At 51.3% G+C, this 12,247-nt stretch overlaps 8 non-coding genes across 8 annotated transcripts; all 8 read left to right on the top strand.

The window, feature by feature from the left end:
* Positions 1 to 1,063: 1,063 nt before the first annotated feature.
* Positions 1,064 to 1,135, top strand: Trnae-cuc (transfer RNA glutamic acid (anticodon CUC)). Its single transcript has one exon. It is a non-coding gene; the product is annotated as a tRNA-Glu (tRNA).
* A 374-nt stretch (positions 1,136 to 1,509) lies between these two features.
* On the top strand, positions 1,510 to 1,581 carry Trnah-gug (transfer RNA histidin (anticodon GUG)). Its single transcript has one exon. It is a non-coding gene; the product is annotated as a tRNA-His (tRNA).
* A 7,586-nt stretch (positions 1,582 to 9,167) lies between these two features.
* Trnae-cuc (transfer RNA glutamic acid (anticodon CUC)) lies at positions 9,168 to 9,239 on the top strand. Its single transcript has one exon. It is a non-coding gene; the product is annotated as a tRNA-Glu (tRNA).
* Positions 9,240 to 9,613: 374 nt separating this feature from the next.
* Positions 9,614 to 9,685, top strand: Trnah-gug (transfer RNA histidin (anticodon GUG)). Its single transcript has one exon. It is a non-coding gene; the product is annotated as a tRNA-His (tRNA).
* A 588-nt stretch (positions 9,686 to 10,273) lies between these two features.
* Positions 10,274 to 10,355, top strand: Trnal-uag (transfer RNA leucine (anticodon UAG)). Its single transcript has one exon. It is a non-coding gene; the product is annotated as a tRNA-Leu (tRNA).
* Positions 10,356 to 10,799: 444 nt separating this feature from the next.
* Positions 10,800 to 10,872, top strand: Trnae-cuc (transfer RNA glutamic acid (anticodon CUC)). The gene has a single exon. It is a non-coding gene; the product is annotated as a tRNA-Glu (tRNA).
* A 374-nt stretch (positions 10,873 to 11,246) lies between these two features.
* On the top strand, positions 11,247 to 11,318 carry Trnah-gug (transfer RNA histidin (anticodon GUG)). Its single transcript has one exon. It is a non-coding gene; the product is annotated as a tRNA-His (tRNA).
* Positions 11,319 to 11,907: 589 nt separating this feature from the next.
* Positions 11,908 to 11,989, top strand: Trnal-uag (transfer RNA leucine (anticodon UAG)). The gene has a single exon. It is a non-coding gene; the product is annotated as a tRNA-Leu (tRNA).
* Positions 11,990 to 12,247: the final 258 nt, after the last annotated feature.

Genomic DNA, 12,247 nt, shown 5'->3' on the forward strand with positions numbered 1-12,247 from the left:
AAAATGTAGTCACAGGCCAAAGTAGGGGATCGCTGTTGAGGGTGAAGTACGGTGGGGACTTCGTGTGCCCCAGGGCCGCTACGGTAGCCGTGAAGGCCTCGGACAGAACCCCGAAACGGCACTGCGGCTTCACACTTACTGCTGGATGAACCCCATATCTCCAGCAACTACTTTCATCTATGATGATTTTCCAGGATCTCGGTAATATCGGAAGGTGGTTTCGTTGCACACAATGCAGTGGAAGCTTCTTGCACGTGTTCCTCAGTTACAATCTTTCTATTTTTGTTTAATTTTTTTCAGTATGAAGCAAGAGTGACAATTTATTAATTCCCAAGAAGCCTTAATTTTTCAATTTTCAGTTCTACGGAGGAGAAGCCTCACATGGCGAAGAAGCCAAACATCATTTCATTTCCCTAACTGTCACAGTCAATTTGAAAAAAAAATCAGTCGATATAGCATAGAAGCTCGCCGAAGAAGGCATAAAAGGAGAGCGAATGGATGGGCTGTGTGGGGAGAAGGGAGGCCCAAAAAAGAAAAAAAAAAAAAAAAAAGCGGTCTAAGACGCTGGTTTTAGGCACCAGTGTCTTCGGAGGCGTGGGTTCGAATCCCACCGTTGCCAATTTTGACGTCTCATTTTTGTGCCGTTGCTGTGTGTTGTCGTGGGCTAGGACGCAGCTCCTGTGTCGCGCGTGTTGTGTAGGTAGAGTGGCCTAGCGGTCTAAGGCGCTGGGTTTAGGCACCAGACACTTCGGAGGCGTGGGTTCCAACCCCACAACTGCTAAACGTGTAATGTTTCCTGCGTCGAAGACAGCTGCACCCACTGCCCGCAAAGGAAACAGCACAACAAGGCGTGAGCGTCTGCTTCGTGAATTGTCGTAGAACAGTACGTGGAGCAACGACAGGATTTGTAGGCGCCTTTTGCTCTCGTCACTGCTGGCGTTCGTCTCCATGAAATGCGTCCAGAGGATGCCGTTCTATAACGTGAAAGAGTGTATTTCTTACAGTTGTCGTCAGTTAATCGTGGCTGGTTGCTGCGTTCGCAGGAAGAGCACTGGCGTCGTTATCCGGTGTAGTCTAGTGGCTAGGATACCTGGCTCTCACCCAGGAGGCCCGGGTTCGATTCCCGGTACCGGAAACGTGAGTTTTTGTTGCTCCTCTAATGCGACTTGTCTCGACTTTGCTCGACTGACGCTACGCTGACGCGTGCACAAAGCTGCGTTAAGTATGATTCGCGGCTGCACCTGACGGCGAGAGAGATGCGGCGTCTATTCACTTGTTATCGAGCCACATACCCATAGTCAAGAGGCTTGGAGGACTGCAAGACACTGCCAGGGAGGTGAATGTAGCTAACCACTCTAGTTAGTGTCCTGACAGCGCAGGCACGTTCATTTACTCGTATACACGTGATGGAGACCGTGTCTGACACTGCTGTGGCGTACACCTTGGCCTAGGCTTTGCTGTGTATCGCCACTTGCACTCCAGCCAGCTGCCTCCGTGGGCGCGTGCGTGGCCGTGATCGTCTAGTGGTTAGGACATTGCGTTGTGGCCGCAATAACCCAGGTTCGAATCCTGGTCACGGCAATTTTGAAAGTTTTGCCTTGCTACCGTTGCAGTGACGATAGTGCACGAGTACTCGAAATCACAGTGCTTTCTTGATTTTTCACTCGTGTTCCGCAGTCCGCAGTTTGTACTACCACTTCATCGCCAACACGTAATGCCGGCGGCCGTGAGGCGCAGACGTCCGCTGCTCTCTGTAGTCGAAAAGGGCAGTGGTTTGAGGTGCGACGGATTGGATGAACAGCGGAGCAGGAAGCTGTGGCGTGCACCGTTTCTACAAATGCTAGGAACACTGGGGCCGAAGGTAGCGCAGGTAGCGTGGCCGAGCGATCTAAGGCGCTTGTTTTAGGCACCAGTCTCTTCGGACGCGTGCGTTCGAAACCTGGTCACGGCACGAAAACGTCTCTTGATGCTGTCGCCTTAACTACGACAGCTTCAGACAAGTGGCGCCGCTACCACACGGCGGGCACGGCATTTTCTTGTTGTGGATGGCCTAAAGAGACGCTTCCAATGGGAGAGCAGAGGAAATACATGTTACAGCGATTGCCGAGATATTTCAATTCGAAGTGATCTTTGTAGTACTAAGGAAACGTATTGTCGTCGGCGCTATAACGGTAACGTGGCCGAGCGGTCTAAGGCGCTGGTTTTAGGCACCAGTCTCTTCGGAGCCGTGGGCCCGAACACATCGCGCGCTCGCTGCGTCGTGTCGGGCGGTGTTTACTTGCGGATCGCGGTCGGCGGCGTGTGCCTCGCGGTGCTGTTTCTGCAGTAGTTTGTTATTCCTGTGAGTACCATGGATCTCAATCATTCAGAGAATCGTCAGAACAATATTCAGTGCGCGTTTGATAGATCCGTGCGTAGGCCTACGGCTTTCGAGATTCATGAATGGATTAAAAGTGATCTTCAATTGCCGAAAAGTGTTGTTCTTGGCGTTCAACTTGACGCGTTCCTTAACTCGGTATTTTTAAAACTGTCTTCTTCCGATATGTGTGATACTCTAGTCAATGTGAATGGTGGTATACGTAAAATCAGGCACCTTGACGGTACAATGAGTGATGTTGTGCTATCGAACGCGGGTTATGGTATACGCACTGTTCGCGTGTTTAACCTGCCATTCGAAGTACGTAATGACACCATTTCTCGTAGTTTACTTCCGTATGGTACGGTGCTTTCGGTCGTAAAAGAGAAATGGTCGTCAGCTTATCATTACGACGTTGAGAACGGTGTTCGCAGTGTCCGTATGATTGTCCGACAGCATATACCGTCTTTTGTTGTTGTTGCTGGCCATCTGGCTTTTATTACTTATAGCGGCCAACCGGCGACCTGTTCGTTTTGCAATGGCACCGGACATTTTCGACAGGACTGTCCGAAACGTAGTTGCCCTGTGCAATTACCACGGACAGACGGTCAGGACGAGGTGACGTGGGCGTCGGTCGCGCTTGGCGCCTCCCCCGCACGTGCGAGTCGTGTGTCTGCACCTGAGCTTGCGACCGACTTTGTTGCTATGGACGTTACACCTTCCGTTCCTGTTGCTGATAGCTCCCCGACGTTGCCTGTGATTTCTTTGCCTGTGGATGTAGCAGCCACTGTGCCTGACACGCAGGCTGTTGATAGAATTGAACTACCGATTGTGTCTGACCCTGTACCGGCAGCTGTAACGCTGTCCGTATCGGAACCCGTTTCAGAGGCTGCTCCCTCTGTTATGAATGAGAATGTGTCCGCTTCTGCCACCGTTGCTGTTGATCGTGAGGAGCGTCTTGACGCCCCCGCGGAACCCAAACCGCGTCGCGAAAGGCCGACTGAGAGGGCTGAAAACGTTCCCCGCTTTCGCAGCGCGAGTATTTCAGGTGTTTCCTTTCGTAAGGCGCGGACGCCGTCCCCGGTGGTGACTTGTGTTCCACCGTACAAGTCCACCTCTAAGCAAAAGAAATTGCAACGGGCATCGCAGCGCGCGGTTGTTGACTCGCGGCAGGCGCCGGCTTCCGATCGCCGTCGGCAGCGTCCTGCTGCTTGCAGTCAGCCCGAGGCGTCCGTGAGTTCCGCGGAATCCAAGCGGGACGAGAAAGTTCGACAGCTAAAGGTTCTCCTTACTAAAAAGGAGCCTGTTGTGGCAAGCGGTATGGCGATGGACGTTGTTCAGGGCGTGTCGCCTGCACACTTGGCAGCCAAACGTAAATCGGACGACTCACATTGCCGTCGCATCCGGCCGCACTCACAGGATTCTGGATCTGTTTCTGCCGTCGGCGCTGGACCTGCCACGGCGGCTCCTTCCGGTGCCGCTGTTAGTATGGACACGGAGGTGGTTCAGCCCCCCGTGTTTTCTGGTGATAAGTGTGACTGGGCAGCGGACGTGGAGGTGGACGACGGCACTGGAGCCGGTACGTAGCGTGACTTTGCTCTTTGCTTGGCAGCGTGATTGCATCCGTCGTTGCCTAAGTTTAACGTTGTTTTTTTTGTGGCGTATTCTTGTCTATCTTGTGTGACACCGGTCTGTTGCGCGTTTTAACCTGTATTTTCGCACGCGAGTGTAAGTTTGGCAGCGCCACTGCACCCGTCGTTGTGTGTTTTTATTTGTTGTGTATTTTAATGTGTCTGGTATTTTTCAATGTGTTGGGTGCCCGCCGCTCGTCGGAGGCACATTTTAGTCGTTCTTGCCGCTCACTTGGATCTTTACGGATACACGGGTGCCTTTCCAGATGTGCGCTTTTATTTCTCACACAGCTGTGTAGTTTTGCTGTGTATGGGGCCTGACACGCAGTTTTTGTGTGTTTACCCCGTTAATCTCAAAACCATGTGCTGTCTTACCGGTGCGTGTGCCGCTTTTGTGGTGCGTATACTTTTTGTTGTTTTTTTTCGCGCGTCTGATGTGTAACATCCGTTTCAGACATATTTTACTGTGCTTGCCACTTCCTTGCATTGTTTTAGCGGCACATGTGCATGCAATTTTTTTTGCGGACCTAAGTTTTAGTCTTTGAAAGTGTCTGGTGTTTATTGTCCGCTGGCGGAATTTTTAGTCGTTTGTGTTGAAACAGTGAGTGCTCCTTGTGATGCCAATGCTTATACCGTTGTGCACGCTTCTTTGAATTTTATTCTTCTTGTTATTTCTTGTCTTTGCTGTGTCTGGTGTGTGCCCCCCGTCACCGATCTTGTCTACATTACGCGTTATCTTCGCAGCGATACTGCCTCGCTTCTTGTGCACACTGTATTTGTTGCTCCTTGCGTTGTGTATGGTTCCTGACACGCGTCGGTGGCATATACTTACTGTTAATGTTAACAAAATGCGTAGTCCTCATAAGGTCTTTGCCTTAAAAACTCTTTTATGTGAAACCCGTTGCCATGTCGCCTTTTTGCAAGAAGTGACACGTGAGGCTCTCCTGCTTTTAACTGATATGAGTGACTACGTTATTGTGGATAATGTGGTGTCAGACAATGTCATCGGTACAGCTATTTTAGTCTGCCCCGGGCTCACTGTCACTAATATCGAGTGTCTCCCTACTGGCCGCGCTATTGCGTGCACTATTGAAGGCGTCACGTTTGTTGATGTTTATGCTCCTTCCGGTAGCGACTACGCGGCGCGGCGGTTCTTTTATAGTCAGGAGCTGTGTGAGGTTTTGCACCGGAATTCCTCTCATTTAATTCTCGGCGGTGATTTTAATGCGGTCACCGATGACCGCGATCAGGAGCCGCGCCCCAACAAGTGTCAGGAACTCCACACGCTTCTCACAAGTTTTAATCTGCAGGACACGTGGCGCATGCTCCACCCGGTTCAAACCCACTATACCTATTTTTATCCACAGGGACACAGCCGACTTGATCGTATCTATGTGTCATCGTCACTAGCGGCCCCGGTGGTTCGATCTGAGGTTAGGCCAGTTATTTTTTCAGATCATTGCAGTTATTTTTGTGAACTTTCGCTTCCATTTTTTAGGCCTTCCTATCGCAGAAATCTATGGAAGTTTAACTGCAGCCTGCTGGCCGACTCTCATTTTCAGCAGTCCTTCACTGATATGTGGCACAAACTTTTGCAGGCTAAACCCGGTGATAGTAGCGTTCTCGGGTGGTGGGTTGGCACTGCCAAACCTGCAGTCCGGACCTTTTTAATTAATTTTAGCCGAGACGCAGCGCACTGGCGTCGCTCGACGTCACAATTTTATCAGAGCTGTTTGAAGGACCTCGCCCGCCAAGTTACGGCCCAGCCGCATCTTCTTCCCATTTTCAAACAATTTCAGGCCGAACTTTTGACCGATCTGCGGCGAAAGGGTAGAGGGCCGGTTACTCGGTGCCAGCCTGTGGGTGCCGTAGACGGGGAGCCGCTCTCTATCTATCATCTTAACAGAGAGCGGAAGATGCGCGAACGATTGGCCTTTAATGCGTGGGTCACTCGGGATGGAATAAAGACTTCCGACAGGGTGACGATTGAGAGAGAAATCCACGCACATTTTGAGTCTCTCTTTCGGGACGTTGATGTCGAACCCGCTGCGCTGCGTCGTCTTTTACAGGGGATTCCTAATGTTTTACGTCGCACAGACCGTGTCCATCTTAATGAGGCTTTTACGTCCGACGAATTGCACGAAGCTGTCAAGCGAAGTCCTAGGGGGAAATCTCCCGGAATCGACGGCATTCCCGCTGAATTTTATTTACAGTTTTTTAACCTTTTACGCGATACGTTAACCGGTATCGCGAATGAAATTCTTAATGGCGCTCCTCTACCAACGGAATTTGCAGCGGGATGCATCACGCTCATTCCAAAATCGAAAGCGACGCCGAATATCCACACTGTTCGACCGATCACTCTGTTAAACGCGGACTATAAGATCATGGCGAGGTGCGTCGCGCACAGACTGCGGCAAGTCATGCCGCGCGTTCTCTGTGAACATCAGACGTGTGCTGTGCGTGACAGGAATATTTTTGATGCCGTTCTGGCCTATAGGGACTGTATCGGCTTTGTACGTGGCAACAGAGTTCGGTCGGCAGCGGTTATGTTGATCGATTTTCAGAATGCATTTGACAGGGTTGGCCATGCCTATTTGCGGCGTGTCATGATTGCAATGGGCTTCGGCCGTAAGTTTACCCACACGGTTCAGGGTTTTTTGAGCAATGCCACGTCGAGTGTCATCGTCAATGGGTCCCTCAGTCAGCCTATACGTCTAACTCGCTCGGTCAGACAGGGTTGCCCGTTGTCAATGACACTTTACGCTTTGGCGCTCGACCCGCTGCTGCGGTCTATCTGCCGCGAGTGTCCCGGGATCCAACTTGGGGAAGATCGCCTCACTTGTCGGGCTTATGCCGACGATCTTGGGGTGTTCTTGGGTCGGCCGGCCGATGTAGATACCCTGTACTCTGTTCTCCGGCTGTTTGAGAAGGCGACGGGGGCCGTTGTGAATGTTCACAAGACGGTTTTGCTGCCTCTTACTCCACGCATGAGCCATGTGCGTCGAAATTGGTTCAGTGTTGTGCAGCAGCACAAAGTCCTGGGGGTTATTTTATCTGATAATCCTCAGCGCATGGAGGCTCTGAATTGGCGTCCCGTCTTACACACCGTTAGGGCGGTTGTTAAAATTCATGCGGCCCGGCATTTGGCGCTCCATGACAAGGTGCATCTCATTAACACTACCATCTTAGCTCGAGCGTGGTATTTAGCACAGGTACTCCCGGTTCCTAAGCTTCTAGCTCGCGCTATTAAACAGGCCGTGTACTGGCTCCTTTGGAAAGGGGACATTTTCAAAGTTTCATTAGCCACCTGCACCTTACATCCGGCCGATGGGGGACTCGGTCTGGTGGATTTTTCCGCCAAATGCGCGGCGCTCCTCCTCAAACGGACTACGGCCGTATTGGAGAAAGGCACCAGCAGTGCCACGGTCAGATTGTTCACCCAATACCGCCCACCTTCCGTGGTTGCTCCGGTCTCTGTCAGCCACATACCCTTTGCGCTGAATTACGTGCGGCTTTTTTATTTTAACAGCAGCTATCTTGCGCATAGTGGCACCAGCGGGGGCCGTGTGGGCGACATTGTCCGTGCTCTGCGGGGATTACCGGCCAGAAACAAGTGGGAGTACCGCCTACCACATACTGACTGGCGGACAGTTTGGCGCAACATCACCTCCCCGTGCTTCCTGCACCTGTCAGAGCAACGTGGTATAAAGTGGTCAATGGCACGATTCCTACAAATGCTAAACTGCACTCTATTCATCTGAGTCCGTCCCCTGCATGCGAAGAGTGCCATGTCGAAGATACCATTGAACATCGTTTCGTGTGCCGTCGGTTCCGTGCTGTGTGGGACACTGCTCGGGATATGGTTCGTCTCGTCAAAAGGGTGTCTATAGCGCAGGTGACAGTGGCAGATGCAATCGTACCTCAGTGTAAGGCGTTTCCATCAACCAAACGCAATGCCACGATCTGGTTAATCGGCCATACCATTCATTCACTCTTTTGTCTCAAACTGACGGATCGTTTAGATTTTCTCACCTACTTATGGACTGAACACGGCAAGTACCGTGTTCGTAACGATTATGTTCTGACTTTTGCAAATTTTTTGAATGTCGCTTTGGCGCATGCTTTTGCTCCTTACCGATGTCGACTTAATTAATTTTCCCCATTCCTGCTTAAAACTGTGACGTGATAGTGAGAGAATTCGTTTAGCGATGCATGAATATTCAGTATCAGGAACGAAAAATATAACGTAATCGGGAGACATTTCTCCCTTGGGAATTGCCTCGTATATGGTGTATTGCGAGGATTTTTGTTTTCCTTTCTTTATTTTCCTCTTGTTTTCCACTCTGCCATGTTCTGGTATGGGATCGTGATGCTGCGAGGACATTTCATTGTGTTTACTTGCTTTTAGTTTGGTCAGGATTGCTAGTGAGCTTTTCTTGATTGAATTGCATTATTTCTTTTCTTTCTTGTTTCTTTGGAGTGAACATCGCATTTTTTTTCCTTTTTTTCACGGTGAGCGTCCGTGTTAATTGACTTCTCCATTGCTGGATGGCGTTTTGCTTTGTGTGCTGAGTGGATTTTTCTTTGACTAATTTCCGAAAGTAATATATAGTTGTTCTTTATTTTCCGCTTCACGAGCAATCGCATGTTTACTTTGATTTCCGTGAAGATCCACACCTTTCCGTTAACCCTTTCACCAACAATGCCTCAGAGGAAGGAGGCTTACTTTTCATTTTGCTTTGGTCAACGTCGTTTTCGTTTAAGTTACATCTGGCAACGGCACTAACTATAGCTGAGAAGCTCGCCGACGAAGGCGTTATTTGGAGAGCGAAAGGACGGGCTATAAGGGGAGATGGGAGGCCCAAGAAAAAAAAAAAAAAAAAAAAAAGCTGCTAAACGTGTAATGTTTCCTGCGTCGAAGACAGCTGCACCCACTGCCCGCAAAGGAAACAGCACAACAAGGCGTGAGCGTCTGCTTCGTGAATTGTCGTAGAACAGTACGTGGAGCAACGACAGGATTTGTAGGCGCCTTTTGCTCTCGTCACTGCTGGCGTTCGTCTCCATGAAATGCGTCCACAGGATGCCGTTCTATAACGTGAAAGAGTGTATTTCTTACAGTTGTCGTCAGTTAATCGTGGCTGGTTGCTGCGTTCGCAGGAAGAGCACTGGCGTCGTTATCCGGTGTAGTCTAGTGGCTAGGATACCTGGCTCTCACCCAGGAGGCCCGGGTTTGATTCCCGGTACCGGAAACGTGAGTTTTTGTTGCTCCTCTAATGCGACTTGTCTCGACTTTGCTCGACTGACGCTACGCTGACGCGTGCACAAAGCTGCGTTAAGTATGATTCGCGGCTGCACCTGACGGCGAGAGAGATGCGGCGTCTATTCACTTGTTATCGAGCCACATACCCATAGTCAAGAGGCTTGGAGGACTGCAAGACACTGCCAGGGAGGTGAATGTAGCTAACCACTCTAGTTAGTGTCCTGACAGCGCAGGCACGTTCATTTACTCGTATACACGTGATGGAGACCGTGTCTGACACTGCTGTGGCGTACACCTTGGCCTAGGCTTTGCTGTGTATCGCCACTTGCACTCCAGCCAGCTGCCTCCGTGGGCGCGTGCGTGGCCGTGATCGTCTAGTGGTTAGGACATTGCGTTGTGGCCGCAATAACCCAGGTTCGAATCCTGGTCACGGCAATTTTGAAAGTTTTGCCTTGCTACCGTTGCAGTGACGATAGTGCACGAGTACTCGAAATCACAGTGCTTTCTTGATTTTTCACTCGTGTTCCGCAGTCCGCAGTTTGTACTACCACTTCATCGCCAACACGTAATGCCGGCGGCCGTGAGGCGCAGACGTCCGCTGCTCTCTGTAGTCGAAAAGGGCAGTGGTTTGAGGTGCGACGGATTGGATGAACAGCGGAGCAGGAAGCTGTGGCGTGCACCGTTTCTACAAATGCTAGGAACACTGGGGCCGAAGGTAGCGCAGGTAGCGTGGCCGAGCGATCTAAGGACACACGCGAGACAGATTCTCTTCGGACGCGTTGCGTTCGAAACCTGGTCACGGCACGAAAACGTCTCTTGATGCTGTCGCCTTAACTACGACAGCTTCAGACAAGTGGCGCCGCTACCACACGGCGGGCACGGCATTTTCTTGTTGTGGATGGCCTAAAGAGACGCTTCCAATGGGAGAGCAGAGGAAATACATGTTACAGCGATTGCCGAGATATTTCAATTCGAAGTGATCTTTGTAGTACTAAGGAAACGTATTGTCGTCGGCGCTATAACGGTAACGTGGCCGAGCGGTCTAAGGCGCTGGTTTTAGGCACCAGTGTCTTCGGAGGCGTGGGTTCGAATCCCACCGTTGCCAATTTTGACGTCTCATTTTTGTGCCGTTGCTGTGTGTTGTCGTGGGCTAGGACGCAGCTCCTGTGTCGCGCGTGTTGTGTAGGTAGAGTGGCCGAGCGGTCTAAGGCGCTGGTTTTAGGCACCAGTCACTTCGGAAGCGTGGGTTCCAACCCCACAGCTGCTAAACGTGTAATGTTTCCTGCGTCGAAGACAGCTGCACCCACTGCCCGCAAAGGAAACAGCACAACAAGGCGTGAGCGTCTGCTTCGTGAATTGTCGTAGAACAGTACGTGGAGCAACGACAGGATTTGTAGGCGCCTTTTGCTCTCGTCACTGCTGGCGTTCGTCTCCATGAAATGCGTCCACAGGATGCCGTTCTATAACGTGAAAGAGTGTATTTCTTACAGTTGTCGTCAGTTAATCGTGGCTGGTTGCTGCGTTCGCAGGAAGAGCACTGGCGTCGTTATCCGGTGTAGTCTAGTGGCTAGGATACCTGGCTCTCACCCAGGAGGCCCGGGTTCGGATTCCCGGTACCGGAAACGTGAGTTTTTGTTGCTCCTCTAATGCGACTTGTCTCGACTTTGCTCGACTGACGCTACGCTGACGCGTGCACAAAGCTGCGTTAAGTATGATTCGCGGCTGCACCTGACGGCGAGAGAGATGCGGCGTCTATTCACTTGTTATCGAGCCACATACCCATAGTCAAGAGGCTTGGAGGACTGCAAGACACTGCCAGGGAGGTGAATGTAGCTAACCACTCTAGTTAGTGTCCTGACAGCGCAGGCACGTTCATTTACTCGTATACACGTGATGGAGACCGTGTCTGACACTGCTGTGGCGTACACCTTGGCCTAGGCTTTGCTGTGTATCGCCACTTGCACTCCAGCCAGCTGCCTCCGTGGGCGCGTGCGTGGCCGTGATCGTCTAGTGGTTAGGACATTGCGTTGTGGCCGCAATAACCCAGGTTCGAATCCTGGTCACGGCAATTTTGAAAGTTTTGCCTTGCTACCGTTGCAGTGACGATAGTGCACGAGTACTCGAAATCACAGTGCTTTCTTGATTTTTCACTCGTGTTCCGCAGTCCGCAGTTTGTACTACCACTTCATCGCCAACACGTAATGCCGGCGGCCGTGAGGCGCAGACGTCCGCTGCTCTCTGTAGTCGAAAAGGGCAGTGGTTTGAGGTGCGACGGATTGGATGAACAGCGGAGCAGGAAGCTGTGGCGTGCACCGTTTCTACAAATGCTAGGAACAGTGGGGCCGAAGGTAGCGCAGGTAGCGTGGCCGAGCGATCTAAGGCGCTTGTTTTAGGCACCAGTCTCTTCGGACGCGTGCGTTCGAAACCTGGTCACGGCACGAAAACGTCTCTTGATGCTGTCGCCTTAACTACGACAGCTTCAGACAAGTGGCGCCGCTACCACACGGCGGGCACGGCATTTTCTTGTTGTGGATGGCCTAAAGAGACGCTTCCAATGGGAGAGCAGAGGAAATACATGTTACAGCGATTGCCGAGATATTTCAATTCGAAGTGATCTTTGTAGTACTAAGGAAACGTATTGTCGTCGGCGCTATAACGGTAACGTGGCCGAGCGGTCTAAGGCGCTGGTTTTAGGCACCAGTGTCTTCGGAGGCGTGGGTTCGAATCCCACCGTTGCCAATTTTGACGTCTCATTTTTGTGCCGTTGCTGTGTGTTGTCGTGGGCTAGGACGCAGCTCCTGTGTCGCGCGTGTTGTGTAGGTAGAGTGGCCGAGCGGTCTAAGGCGCTGGTTTTAGGCACCAGTCACTTCGGAAGCGTGGGTTCCAACCCCACAGCTGCTAAACGTGTAATGTTTCCTGCGTCGAAGACAGCTGCACCCACTGCCCGCAAAGGAAACAGCACAACAAGGCGTGAGCGTCTGCTTCGTGAATTGTCGT

The sequence above is a fragment of the Schistocerca gregaria genome, chromosome 3 (genome assembly GCF_023897955.1).
Source record: "Schistocerca gregaria isolate iqSchGreg1 chromosome 3, iqSchGreg1.2, whole genome shotgun sequence".
Classification (NCBI taxonomy): domain Eukaryota; kingdom Metazoa; phylum Arthropoda; class Insecta; order Orthoptera; family Acrididae; genus Schistocerca; species Schistocerca gregaria.